Below are 13,790 nucleotides of genomic sequence, written 5' to 3'. Positions count from 1 at the left end.
GTTTGGGAGTGTGCACTTGGAGGATCCCTTCTTATTCTTGCCTCTAGAGCTTAGAGGCATTGGCATGTCCACATTCAAGAAATTTTTTATAAGTGATCGGATTGAAACGTAGACTGTTTGGGTAAATAAGGATATTCACACTGTCACAAGACACATTCCTCAGAAAAGGTGGCTAGGCAGCCATAGGTCTTAACAACGGTGGAGCCCAGAGGCTGACCCCATCTTGGTATAGTTTAAAGGGAATGTCCGGCTGCTCAGGACATTACTGCATCAGTAGGCAATAGATATAACAGAAACTAGAATAAATATAGAGCCTGTAATGTGTATATTATAGCCACAGGGGGGCGCTATAGTCGAATAGATATGTATTCCAAATTTTAACCAGGACCTGGAGAATGATTGATATTACAGGGAAAAGACCTTCTCCAGGGCAGAGGGCTCCTCAAACAGTATAAGAGTGAGTAATGCCTGCAACATAGGGGACTCTGTACTGTAAGGGGTCGGGGAGAAGCACCACAGGGAACTTGTAGCCTGTCCCAGAGGAGTGTAGCAGGGGGAGGACCAGCAACAGTAGCGCAGCTCCCTCAGGGCTGGAGTCTGCACAGCCTCCACAGGATCACGATCGGGGGAGATCTGTGATCTCTTGCTCGGTGTCCAGAGCACGGTCCCCGTTGGTTACAGCATGCACCAGAAACTTGGAGGGATAGAGGGCGCAACCTCCAGGTTCCGGAACAGAGCACCGCTGAAGCCGCGTGTGACAGCGTGCACGCTGCCGCCCGGAGAGGTAGTAGCACACCTGATCAAGAAGCGATCAGGGTGAGCGGGCGGTGCAGAGGAGATGCCCGGGGATCAGTCACAAATGAGAGGAGGTACTTCACTTACCGGCAGATGTCGTGCCAAGCTCCACACAAGTGCCGCACCTGGTGGGCTGATTCCACTAGCGTGGAAGGCCCAATTCCAAGACATGGCCAGGTAGGAGTTAGAGGGGCCCAAAATTAGTTGCTGCAGAGGCAGGTAACAGAGTAACAGCTGGGGTGTCGATGCTACCCCAAAACTTGAGCCCTGGTAGCTTTAAAATAGGACAAACAAGGGGAGCTTAAGCTTTTACTGTTTGGTGTCTGGATCTCTGCAACCATAATATCCCCATGGAATCCCTGTGGATCCATATGGAAAAATAAATTTATGCACTATGGAGCGCCCCCTCCTTATCTTTGTTTGACAGATTTTGCTTGTCCCGTGAGATTCCAGGAACTGTGTGAAGAGAAGGGGAGCAGAGGTTCTTCTAAAGAAAATGGACTCAACTGCTGTTCATAATCCACAATTAGTCGCTTACACACCACGTGACCGGGTGATAACTCACTGATTCTGACTGGGCATTCTCTGCTCTGTGGAGCCGGTCATGTGACTGCAGTATGATGTGCTGTGGGGAGTGGTTATTAACTTTCAGGCTGATACTAGCTGTTATGTCCCATCTATGATGGATGTCAGGTGACTTGGTAGGATTGTACCTTATTTACCAATTCAGATTGAGGCTTGGATTGTCACTCCAAAAGTGGGCGTGGCTTCACTGGCGTGTGTTCCAGCATGCCTCATGGAGTGGACATGTTGTATTTAAGTGTTTGGTGTGCATTTGACTTTCTGATGGCTGTGGCTTCTTGCAACATTTATCTACCTTGACTAAGGATAACAGAAACGTTGGCACATGTGTTAGAACACTGGTGGTATGTAACAAGTAAATGATTTTTGTATAGCTGCAATGGTGAGTGCCCTCCAACCTGTAATTTTTGTATTTGTGATCCTCAATTTGTGGTCCACCCCAGTCTGCTGGGCATGCTGCTGTGAGTGTGGGCTTTATATGGAGATTTTATATATATATATATATATATATATATATATATATATATATATATATATATACATATATACATATATATATACATACATACACACACACAAAAAAAGTTCTGCAGTCTGAACAAAAAATCCCCTTTGGTGATGTATGGCTACACCACGTATATATGAGGCGAAAAGAGACGGCACTCCCAATAGGTATGGTGAAAAAAGGTTCAACTGTATTAAAACATCAGTACAGATAAGTCAACGTTTCAAAGCCTTACACAGCCTTTTCATCAGGACTGTACATGCATTTAGTCTAAATTAGCATTTGATTCTAGTACTCTAGGAACATAAAATCTATACAATTTGTGCCCTCCATTTATTCATATACCAATCGGTGGCGGCACTTGATTAAACAAAACTCACAGGACCACTCAAGTGATTTTGTTAGTTTTTTTTAATTGACTGCCGTCGCTGATTGGTAAGTATATATAGGTTGAGACCTACTACATGCTTTAGAACAGAGGTTTTCAACCGCTGTGCCGTGGCACAGTAGTGTGTCATGGGCGGTTGTGAAGTGTGGCGTCGCGCTAGAGCCGCCGGTCACATTAAAGAACTGCGGACCAGGCAGCGCTGCCGCTGAGCTCCTCTGTGAGGCTCAGGCACGCTTGGGCTGTGACCTGCCTAAACGCGGCAGAGTGACATCACAGGTCACGCACGCCACGTTGCCTGCCTGGGCTGCCTGCCCGCCCCAACAGAGTCTCAGCCAGCCCTTTCCTTCCACTCACGGCCAGCCAGTACTACCCTCCCACCCACCCGCAGCCACCCAGGCAGCCCTTCTCTCCCTTCCGCCTGCGGCCAGCCAGTACTACCACCTTTGCCCACGGCCAGCCACCCAGCCAGCCCCTCTCTTCCTCCCGCCTGCAGCCAGTGAGTACTAACCTCCCGCCCGCGGTCAGCCAACCCAGCCAGCCAATCTCTCCCTCACGCCTGTGGCCATCCAGTACTACCCTCCCTCCCGCCTGCGGCCAGCTACCCAGCCAGCCATTCTCTCCCACCCACCTGTGGCCAGCCAGTGCATCTCTCCCTCCTGCGGCCACAGCCAGCCCTTTCCTCCTAGCCGCCGCGACCAGTCAGCCACTGCTGGCAGCTCTGCACCGTGAGAACCTGCAGCCGATAACAGACAGGTAAGTCTAGAAAAATGTAAGTTCATTTTTCATGTGGTAGCCAGTATGATTTGATTTTGTGGGAAGCAATGTGTTTTGTTTTTTTTGTTTGTTTCTGTGGGGGTCTATGTTATTTTTATTCTGTGGGTGCCAATGTTATGTTTTTTATGTGGGGGCCAATGTATGTGTGTGTTATTTCTTTGGGGCCATTGTATGTGTTTTATTCCTGTGGAGGTCAATGGGTGTGTTTTTTTATGTGAGAGCCAATTTGTATGTTTTTGCATAGGTCGCGCACGGTGCATCGTCAGCTGCTGTGCCTTTGCAATTTTAAAATCTTGCGTAGTGTGCCTCGAGTTGAAAAAGGTTGAAAATCACTGCTTTAGAAGTTTTACATTTCCTCATTGTTACCAAAGTGCAAGCTGGAATTGCAAGTCCAAAATAGCACCTGGGCTAATCCACTTTATATAAAGAAGGTAGAAGCTCAGGAAGAAAACAAAAACATGGGATTAACACCTATCAATCAGGCTAGAGCTGTGGCAGTAATTTGAAAGGTTTGTATTTCCTATGGGGGGGACGATTGATGCTAGATCAGATGGCAAATCTGATAGAGTGCTGGAAGTTTTGAGATCAGTGTTATGCTGGGCATATACGGCCAGATAAAATGCCCGTCAGCCCGCAGATGTCGGCGGCATACACTGAGATATCTGCGCTCCGCCCCCGGGGAAGAAGGCATTTCCCTGTTCTTTCCATAGGAAGGAACACAGGAAATGTCTGTCTGTCGGCCGTGGCTGGGCACACACTACGTGATGCGGCCGACATTTTAACTCACAAATATCGCACTTGACGGGCCTGTTGGTCGATCCGGCATGCCCGACCGAGCAATATTTACCCCTTGGTCGCCCGCACACACGCTACAATAGTTGGGACAAACAGCGGCTATCGGGCGGGTCGCCCCAATAATTGTAGCGTGTATGCCCACCTTAAGGAATCCTCAAGTAGACGTTAACTTATTTGCATGAAAATGGTCTGCCATCTTGACACATAAAACACACAGTTAACCCATAAATCATAAGTGTGTCATATTGAAGGTGTGTGTGCCACACAATGTATAAAGGAAATGTTTTGCTACTGCTGATGCATTTTATCATCCAAATATTAAAACAATTTACAATCTCATATTTATATACAGAAACTTTCTGGTAGACTGGTGACTCCATGGTACCCCCAGATTACTAGTTTTGTTTCATTCAGTATTAACTTTTTTTTTTTCCTTTCACACAGTGGTGGGTTGCTTGGTATCCTGTACTAGTTGAGGGAAAAAGTTGCATGTAAATATTTGAAGGATGAGAAAAAAAACTCTGCTGTAAAGTACATTGCTGTCAAGAGAGAATTATACCTATTGTTTGAAGAGAGCAACGTTGTATACAGTTTTATCATCCAATTGTTACTAATCAGAGCTGTTCTGCCATTCAGAGAAAGGTAAATTAGCACAGTAAACCATTGTCCACAACAATGCTGGTTTAATTTGTCTTATTATTAATTATTATGAAAACTGTACAGTGCTACCAGCTACAACTTGCACTAAAACTAAATTCTACATTAATATAATAATTGCATTTACTTTTTAAGTCAATGCTCCTAAAAAAATAAAAAAGAAATAGCTGCAAGTAGATGAAACTTTAGGTTTCTGAAAAAGAAGTTGTTTAAAAAAGTAATAAAACGTTTTTTTGTTCTGCTAAAATTGTCTTTCTATTGACATTTTGCAACATTTTAAAAGATCAAAAATGTTATATTTATTGATCCATGACTTACCCTATAATGATACCTTACTAAACCTTAGCTAGCTCCTCATTTAATTTAAATAAGTGCTTGTCATTTTATATGTGCTATCATTTAAATTACAACTCCTTTCATGCTTTCTGGACAAGCAAAGATCACTGTAAGTGTAGGAAAACCTTGTAGCTCATAAACTTAAGGACAGACTAAAACCTGCATAAGCATTTCATCATAAAATTTTAAATATCTCTGCATTGACACATGACTTCATTTAATAATGATCAGTAACCCATTACTTTGATTATATTCACTATAAAAGCATTCCTTCACTCTTACTGAACCTTAACAAAAAGTATATATCCTATTGTTTGCAAAGTTTCACTTTAAACTTTAAATTACACCTTATGTGAAAGAGTTGGGGGCCTATGTATCAAAGCTGGGAGAGAGCTAAAATTGTGAGAGATAAAAGTACTAACCAATCAGCTTACAATTTACATTTTGCAGGTTTGAAAAATGATAGCTAAGAGCTGATTGGTTGGAAATTTGTTACAATTTTCTCTCCCCCCCCCCAGCTTTGATACATAGGCCCCTGAAACTTAAGTATTGGAAACTTCTCTCACTTTTGAAATGTGCTAATTCGGCAATCTATAATTTGGTTAGATAAAACTTGTACACTGACTCAGTTATTGCAGAAACTCTGTAGTCTCACAAACTTTTATTTTCAACAGGTGTTAAAGTTGCGCATTAATAAACCCAGAAAATTTAATTTGTCTCACTCTCTGACATTTAGCAAAATTCTAAGCTTATAAACTCTTTAAAATTTTTGTAAATCTGGGGTAACAAAAAAGTTGTGGTCCTTGAAGATGCATATAACAGGACATACAGTGATGGTCAACCTGCACTGTGTTGACCTTATTGAACTGAGGTAAAAAGAGTGATACAAACATCACGGATCACTACTACAATCCTTACAACACAACTATCAAACACATGATGAAGCAAATAGAACAAATGGTAAAACCATATTCACCTTACCTCTCTCTCTCTATATCTATCTATCTTTCTATATCGATAAATCGATAGATATATCCTTGGATTGACATTCTTAAAATGCAGCATTCACACTGCCAGTGTAATGCAAGAACAAGTTATCCACTAGAGTTAATATGAACGTGTGACACATATGATGTGCAATGCCAGTCAGTGCTTCCATTTGCTGGGGACTGAAAGGGAGGAGAAAGAGGCTGGGGGAGGGGTCGGCAGATGGCACTCAATTAATTTTATATACACAATTATTAGTAATGTTCGGAATGTTAGAGACCTTACACATGGAACTCCTGTGAATTCTGACAACAATTAAAATGTGTTGGGTTTGAGTCCAGGGTATGACAGTTTTGAGAAATGTCTGGGTTAAATAAAGGAGTTTGTAACTGTGAAGGTGCACATATTCTCATGTGGTTCAAGTCGTGGGTATATAAAATGAAATTATATACTGCGCTCAGTTCTATTTGTTCTAGTATTAAGATCTATTCCAAACTTAAACGTTCTAGTAGGTGTATAATAATGTGGGGAGATGTTCAGTATATTTATTTATTAACAGTTTCTTATATAGCGCAGCAAATTCCATTGCGCTTTACAATTTGAATCAACATTAACATTATACTGGGTTGTAAAAGACATACATACAGTCAGGTCCATAAATATTGGGAATTTTCATATTTTGGCCTCTATTCACCACCACAATGGCTTTGAAATGAAACAAACAAGATGTGCTTTAACTGCAGACTTTCAGATTTAATTTGAGGGTAATTACATCCAAATCAGGTGAACGGTGTAGGAATTACAACAGTTTCTATATGTGCCTACCACTTTTTAAGGGGCTAAAAGTAATGGGACAAACTAAACAATCCTAAATCTAGCTTTCACTTTTTAATACTTTGTTGCAAGGCAATTACAGCCTGAAGTCTGGAAAGCATAGACATCACCAGATGCTGGGTTTCATCCCTGCTGATGCTCTGCCAGGCCTCTACTGCAAATGTCTTCAGTTCCAGCTTGTTCTTGGGGCATTTTCCCTTCAGTTTTGTCTTCATCAAGTGAGATGCATGCTCAAACAGATTCAGGTCAGGGGATTGACTTGGCCATTGCATAACATTCCACTTTTTAGCTTTAAAAAACTCTTTGGTTGCTTTTGCAGTATGCTTCGGGTCATTGTCCATCTGCACTGTGAAGCACCGTCCAATAAGTTCTGAAGCATTTGACTGAATATGAGCATATAATATTGCCGGAAACACTTCAGAATTCATTCTGCTGCTTTTGTCAGTAGTCACATCATCAATAAATACAAGGGAACCAGTTCCATTGGCAGCCATACATGCCCACGCCATGACACTACCACCACCATGCTTCGCTGATGAGGTGGTATGTTTTGGATCATGAGCAGTTCCTTTTCTTCTCCATACTCTTCTCTTCCCATCACTCTGGTACAAGTTGATCTTTGTCTCATCTGTCCATAGGATGATGTTCTAGAACTGTAATGGCTTTTTTAGATGTTGTTTGGCAAACTCTAATCTGGTCTTCCTGGTTTTGTGGCTCACCTATGGTTTACATCTTGTGGTGAACCCTCTATATTCACTCTTGTGAAGTCTTCTCTTGATTGTTGACTTTGACACATATACACCTACCTCCTGGAGAGTGTTCTTGATTTGGCCAACTGTTGTGAACGGGTTTTTCTTCACCAGGGAAATAATTCTTTTGTCATCCACCACAGTTGTTTTCCGTGGTCTTCTGGGTCTTTTGGTGTTGCTGAGCTCTCCGGTGTGTTTTTTCTTTTTAAGAATGTTCCAAACAGTTGATTTGGCCACACCTAATGTTTCTGCTATCTCTCTAATGGGTTTGTTTTAATTTTTCAGCCTAATGATGGCTTGCTTCACTGATAGTGACAGCTCTTTGGATCTCATATTGAGAGTCGACAGCAACTGATTCTAAATGCAAATGTCACACCTAGAATCAACTCCAGACCTTTTACCTGCTTAATTGATAATGAAATAATGAGGGAATAACCCACACCTGTCCATGAAATAGCTTTTGAGTTGATAGTCCCATTACTTTTGGCCCCTTAAAAAGTGGGAGGCACATATAGAAACCATTGTAATTCATACACCGTTCACCTGATTTGGATGTAATTACCCTCAAATTAAATCTGAAAGTCTGCAGTTAAAGCACATATTCTTTGTTTCCTTTCAAAACCATTATGGTGGTGAATAGAGGCCAAAATATGAAAATTCTGTCAATGTCCCAATATTTATGGACCTGACTGTACATACATACATTCATAAGGGTAAGAGGGCCCTGCTCGCAAGCTTACAATCTATAGGGAAATAGGTGTTGATACACAAGGAGAGGTGCTACTGTACATATTGCAAAATGTCCAGCCCGATTGCAGATGTTCTTGGTGGGCTGTATAATCCAATCACACTGGAAAGTTGGCCTAGGGTTAGGAGGATGTTAAATTGAAGAAAGAGAAGACGTGATAGGTGTTTACTATAAGAAGAGAGTTAGATAGGGAGCTATAAAAGGTTAGGTGGGCGGTCCTGGAATCTGATAAGTTTGTTTGAAGAGGTGAGTTTTCAGAGAACGCTTGAATTACATATTTTTGAGCATTCATTTTTTGCTACTTTGCCATTTATTTGTGTACCAGTAAATAGTTTTTCTTTTTATCCACTACTACAGTTTATTTATCGATTATTGATATCAGTTAGATTAGTACCTGTGTTATTAATATTATCTTAAATATTACCACAATTTCCACCTAATTTCTTTTCCCACTACCTCACCATGATCCACCAGGGATAGCATATTACACATCCTATTACAACAATATCGTATTATAGCATCAAGTTGTCATATACTGAACATCTCCCCACAATATTATACACCAACTAGAACGTTTAAGTTTGGAATAGATCTTACTATTAGAACAAACAGAGCTGAGCGCAGTATAGAATTGAATTTTATTTATCCGTGCTATAATAGAGTCAGCTGTTATTCTCTATACCGCAGCTCGCAATAACCCAACCCACTCTCAGTGCGCAGGTATCTCCAAGACGTGGGTATGACTGCTAAGAAATGTGTGATTTAAAATAAAGGATGAAGTAGCTGAATGTCAAGGAGCTCTCAAGTTAAGTGCATGAATGTGAAATATGAGAGAGAGAGAGAGAGAGAGAGAGAGAGAGAGAGAATGAATAAATATGTATAAAAAATAAATAAAAAGAGTGCCTTGCCTTTATATGTATACTGGGTCCCACAATTAGCATTGGCAGCCCTGAGCACAGCCACTGGTTTCCGAACCAGGTGCTGCCAGCACGACTCGAGTACGTTTGCCAGTGAGTTCAGCTGCCTGCGCTCGGTACATACACTGACCTCCCAACCACTAATATTGGCGGCATGTACACTCCAAGTAGCACTTTTTCTATACCTTCAGTTGGTGATCTACACTGCCGGCTCCAGGCTTGTGCATGACAGTTCTGATGGACAAATCCTGCTGCAAGTGCAGCTTCACCAGCGCTCTCCTACATCTAGAGCTGGTGAGTTATACTGGATAGTATAAGCACTGCACCCATTTTATTCACACTGTATCTAGCAGTGACACCTGGATAATAGTGGTACAAAGGGATTACAGTGGTACCCAGTCATCATCGTATGGGACGAATCAGATTTGTCATGCCTCTTCCCCATGAGGCCATGCATCTTAGGTCCCTATTTTAAAAATTGGAGAGGGGGGGGGGATGCACCAATGCTCTTTGTGGCCCAGGACACCAAAAACTGTAGTTACAGCTCTGCTTGTTAGTCACTGACCATTTTATCTTTGCTTGTTTTATATCCATGTATTGCTTATCACAGGTTGTAACCAATGTAGAGCACCCAACATGTCTGCCTCATGTGCTACTCTATTTTGTAGAATAAACAATGTATGGTTCTCATGATTTTGCAAGGATCTTGCCTAGTATTTTTATCTCCTCCATTATGTGTCAATTCCATGTGTTGTCTATTCAGCCCAGTGTAATCCTAAAGCCTAAAATGGCTGCCTCACCTCAATATTTGTGGGTACTGTAGGATGAGTAATCCTTACAATTTATGATCCAAAAGGCTGCAGCATCTTTGTATTATCTTCATGCTTTTTGTATGCCATGCATCTAAACCTCTGAATTACAGTATGTCCATGGTTTCTGTATTTTTTTTTAAATATAAACATCTGCATTATGCAGTGGCAGATCCAGGGGGGGGAAGGGGGGGTGATAAGGGCGTTCGCCCCCTGTACACAAAGCCCGAAGCCCCGTCGACTTATTGACAATGTCAGTGTCTGACAATGCAGCCACACAGGCGTGCAGCGCTAGCGAATTACTCACACATCGCTACTGCCTGCGAAGCTGCTGCTGGGCTGCCGGCACAGCTTAGTGTCCTGCGCCCTCCCCTGTCTCCTCCCCAAACTTACCTCATTGAGTTGCCGGTTGTCTCCGTAGCCCCCCCTCCTTTGCCTGCTATTCGCAAGGTCAGAGATTTCAGACATGCGCAGTAGGACTCTGAGGATGCTGAAGGGTCAGTCTACTGGCAATATCTTCAACAACGTAGTATGCTGGGGTGCGGTGGTTGCTGGCCGAATGCAGACTAGAGCACGTGGATCCTGTTCCTTTTTTGTAGAGTGTCACTGACTGTGTGAGTGAAACATATTATTATGGAGGGGTTGGTCTGGTGCAGTGCAAATGTGGGTGAGAGACAACAACAACTGGTCATTGGTGTGTGGAGCATATTATTACAAGGGGGTCTGGTTGAGCATATTATTATGTCATGTGAGGATGAATGGGGTCTGGGGCATTTTAATATATAGTTTTGTGGGGAGGGGGTCTGGAGCATATTATTGGGAGGGCTGGAGCATATTATTACTGTGGGGGCTGGGCAGGGGGGCTGGAGTGTGTGGAGTATATTACAATGGGGGTCTGGAGCATATTATATTATGGGGAGGGGGTGTGGAGCATATTATTGGGGGGGCTGGAGTATGTTATTACTGGAGGCTGTATCTGGTGCATAATATTATTAAAAATAATATTTTTCTTGTTAACGAATATTCGGTTTTATTTTTTTCAGAATTTGTTGAAAATGGGATGGGCAGATCTGTAAGTGGGAGGAGTAATGAATAGAGAGGGGAGAAGTCAGTATTAATTCTTAAACTGCTCCCCCTAAAAGTAAAGTCTAGATCCGCCACTGGCATTATGTTAATACTATCTGTTAAGCACCTTTATTGTGCATTGGCATATTTATAATGGTATTAGTACACACAGGCCCCTGCAGTGATCGCGGTGAGTGACAAAATATGTGGGTCCCAGGGACCCTCCACTTTAAAAGAAAAAAAATGGGGTCCTACCTGACCATTTCTGGGTCCCATCATAATGTATGCTTTAGAGCTCCCCATATGCCTCTCAGACCTCCCCTAACCCCTTACAAATTATGCCACACAGCCAAGCCCGGCCTTTACACATTATGCCACACATTAATGCCCTTTACACATTATGCCACACAGCAGTGCCCTGTCTTTACACATTTTGCCACAGCCTTGCCCGGTTTTTAAACATTATGCCGCACATTAATGCCTAGTCTTTACACATTATGCCATGCAGTAATAGCCCTTACAAATGATGCCACACAGCCATGCCCGGCCTTTACAAATTATACTGCACATTAATGCTCTATGCATTGCCCCCAGTAGTAATCCCCCTATGCAATACCCCTAGTAGTAATCCCCCTACGCATTACCCCTATTAGTCCCCCTATGCATTGCCCCCAGTAGTAATCCTCCCTATATTACCCCTAGTAGTCCCCCTATGCATTGCCCCCAGTAGTAATCCCCCTATGCATTGCTCCCAGTAGTAATCCCCCCTATGCATTGCCCCAAGTAGATTACCCCCTATGCATTGCCCCCCGTAGTTTACCCCCTATGCATTGCCCCCAGTATTGGCCCACCTATTAGTGACCTGGGCCTAATGCCCAGGTCACTCACACCTTCAATTGGGCCTTACCCCCTAAGTAGCCCAGGCCTTTTGCCCACCTATACACCCACAGGCCTATTGCCTGCATTTATCCCACGGGTCTAGTGCCCGACAACCCTGGTGGTCTAGGGAGGGGTAAATAATGGTGGCCCAAGGCCGCCGACCCGTACGGTAGAAGCGGGTGCGGGGGGAGCTTCGATAGCTCTTTTCCTTTCCACCCCCGCAGTTCTCTTCGGTCCCCAGCTTCATTCTTCTGCCGCAGGCCCGTCCTAGCCAGCGGCGCCGCCTCTTCCTTCTTCGCTGGAACTGTTGCCGCGTTGCTCTTCTCATCACTTGTCTTCGGGAGGTCTTCACTCCTCCCCTCCACCGCCAGACTGAACGTTCCTGCTCAGCGGCGTCTATTTAAGACGTCGCGAGTGGGCGGGGCTATGACATGGTGAGCCGCGATTGGCTCATCGCGTCTACCTCATATTGGCTGCTGGACCGCGAGCCGCTGCCAAACAATCGCCGCCGCTACTTGGCTTCCGGGCAGCGAGCTCCGCTCAGCTTGTGCCCGAAGCCAAGCGTCGCCTGCCGCCACTTTACCGCCGACACTGGTGGAAAGGACCAGGCGGTCCCTTCGCCAGGTACCCGCCACAGTGGCTTACCCGGCGCTGCGAACAAACACACTGTCCCAGCGCCAGGCACAGATGCTGTGCCGATGCTGGGATCAGACACTTGATCCCAGCACGGCTTTCCACAGCAGCAGCCAATGAGAGTCTATCTGACTCTTATTGGCTGCTCTAACAGACAGCGTTGTGTCCTTCTCAGGGGGACACACTGTGCTGCAGCCAGCTGTCAGGGATTGGCCACAGCACAGCGCACCTCCGGGGACCCGGGAACTTTCTAAAAGTGAGTCCCCAGTGCCCGACACTGGGTAAAATACGCGCTGTAGCATGTATTTGCGAACACTGCCCCTGGGTCCAGGGGGGCTGACCTGCACACTCTGCACTCAGGTTATACTTGCCTTCCAGCGGAGGAGGGACCAGAGTTCCAGAGCACAAAATAAGATGTGCGGCTGAGGGGTGGGAGTGGGTGATGGCGCTGCTCAGAGAAGGGGGCCCACTGCATATGGGCCCCTTTGGGCATTAAAATACCCCTGGAGAAGGGGCCCCTGATAAAGTTAGTATAATAAAACTTTGGAATATCAAGTACACATTAAATTGTGTAGCTAATCTTCCTCGTCTTGTTTAAGAGCAAAATACAGAAAAAGAAAACAATAGAGTAATAAAACCACCAAATAATAGTCGTAATACTACACAAAATGTCTGACAGAACAATATGTTGCAATAGCTAGTCTATGTCCACTGCTTATGGTTTAAGCCAGTGTATAGTTTTTAAAACGTGTGACTGCATGAAAGAAAGGACACATTAGACACTAAAAAAAACTTATTATTGACAGCCCATATATTATTATTATTACCAGTTATTTATATAGCGCACACATATTCCGCAGCGCTGTACAGAGTATATTTGGTCATTCACATCAGTCCCTGCCCCAGTGGAGCTTACAATCTATATTCCCTACCACATGCTCACACACACACACTAGGGTTAATTTTGCTGGGAGGCAATGAACCTTCCGGTATATTTTTGAAGTGTGGGAGGAAACCGGAGTACCTGGAGGAAACCCCTGCAAGCACAGGGAGAACATACAAACTCAACACAGTTAGGGCCGTAGTGGGAATCAAACCCACAACCTCAGTTCTGTGAGGCAGTAATGATAACCATTACACCATCTGTGTTGTCCATTACTTACTATAATACTACATATGTTTCACATATTAATAGTGCTAAAAATAATACATTGACCTTAACTTGATGCACAAGAAATTGACAAATAAACAAATGGGAACAATAATTATGGAACAAGATGTTTACGCTAGGTTTTAAAAATTAGGTTTCTATTCATTAGCATGGGTAAAAAGTGTTT

General features: G+C 43.7%; 1 protein-coding gene across 1 annotated transcript in view; it reads right to left on the bottom strand.

Moving 5' to 3' along the window:
* TBC1D22A (TBC1 domain family member 22A) overlaps positions 1 to 13,790 on the bottom strand; it is a 731,641-nt gene that overhangs the window by 554,841 nt on the left and 163,010 nt on the right. The gene's annotated exons all lie outside the window — the stretch shown is intronic.

This window comes from Taudactylus pleione, unplaced genomic scaffold (genome assembly GCF_031769625.1).
Source record: "Taudactylus pleione unplaced genomic scaffold, aTauple2 ptg000041l, whole genome shotgun sequence".
In the NCBI taxonomy this organism is placed as follows: Eukaryota; Metazoa; Chordata; class Amphibia; order Anura; family Myobatrachidae; genus Taudactylus; species Taudactylus pleione.
This window is presented reverse-complemented; position numbering and strand designations above follow the sequence as displayed.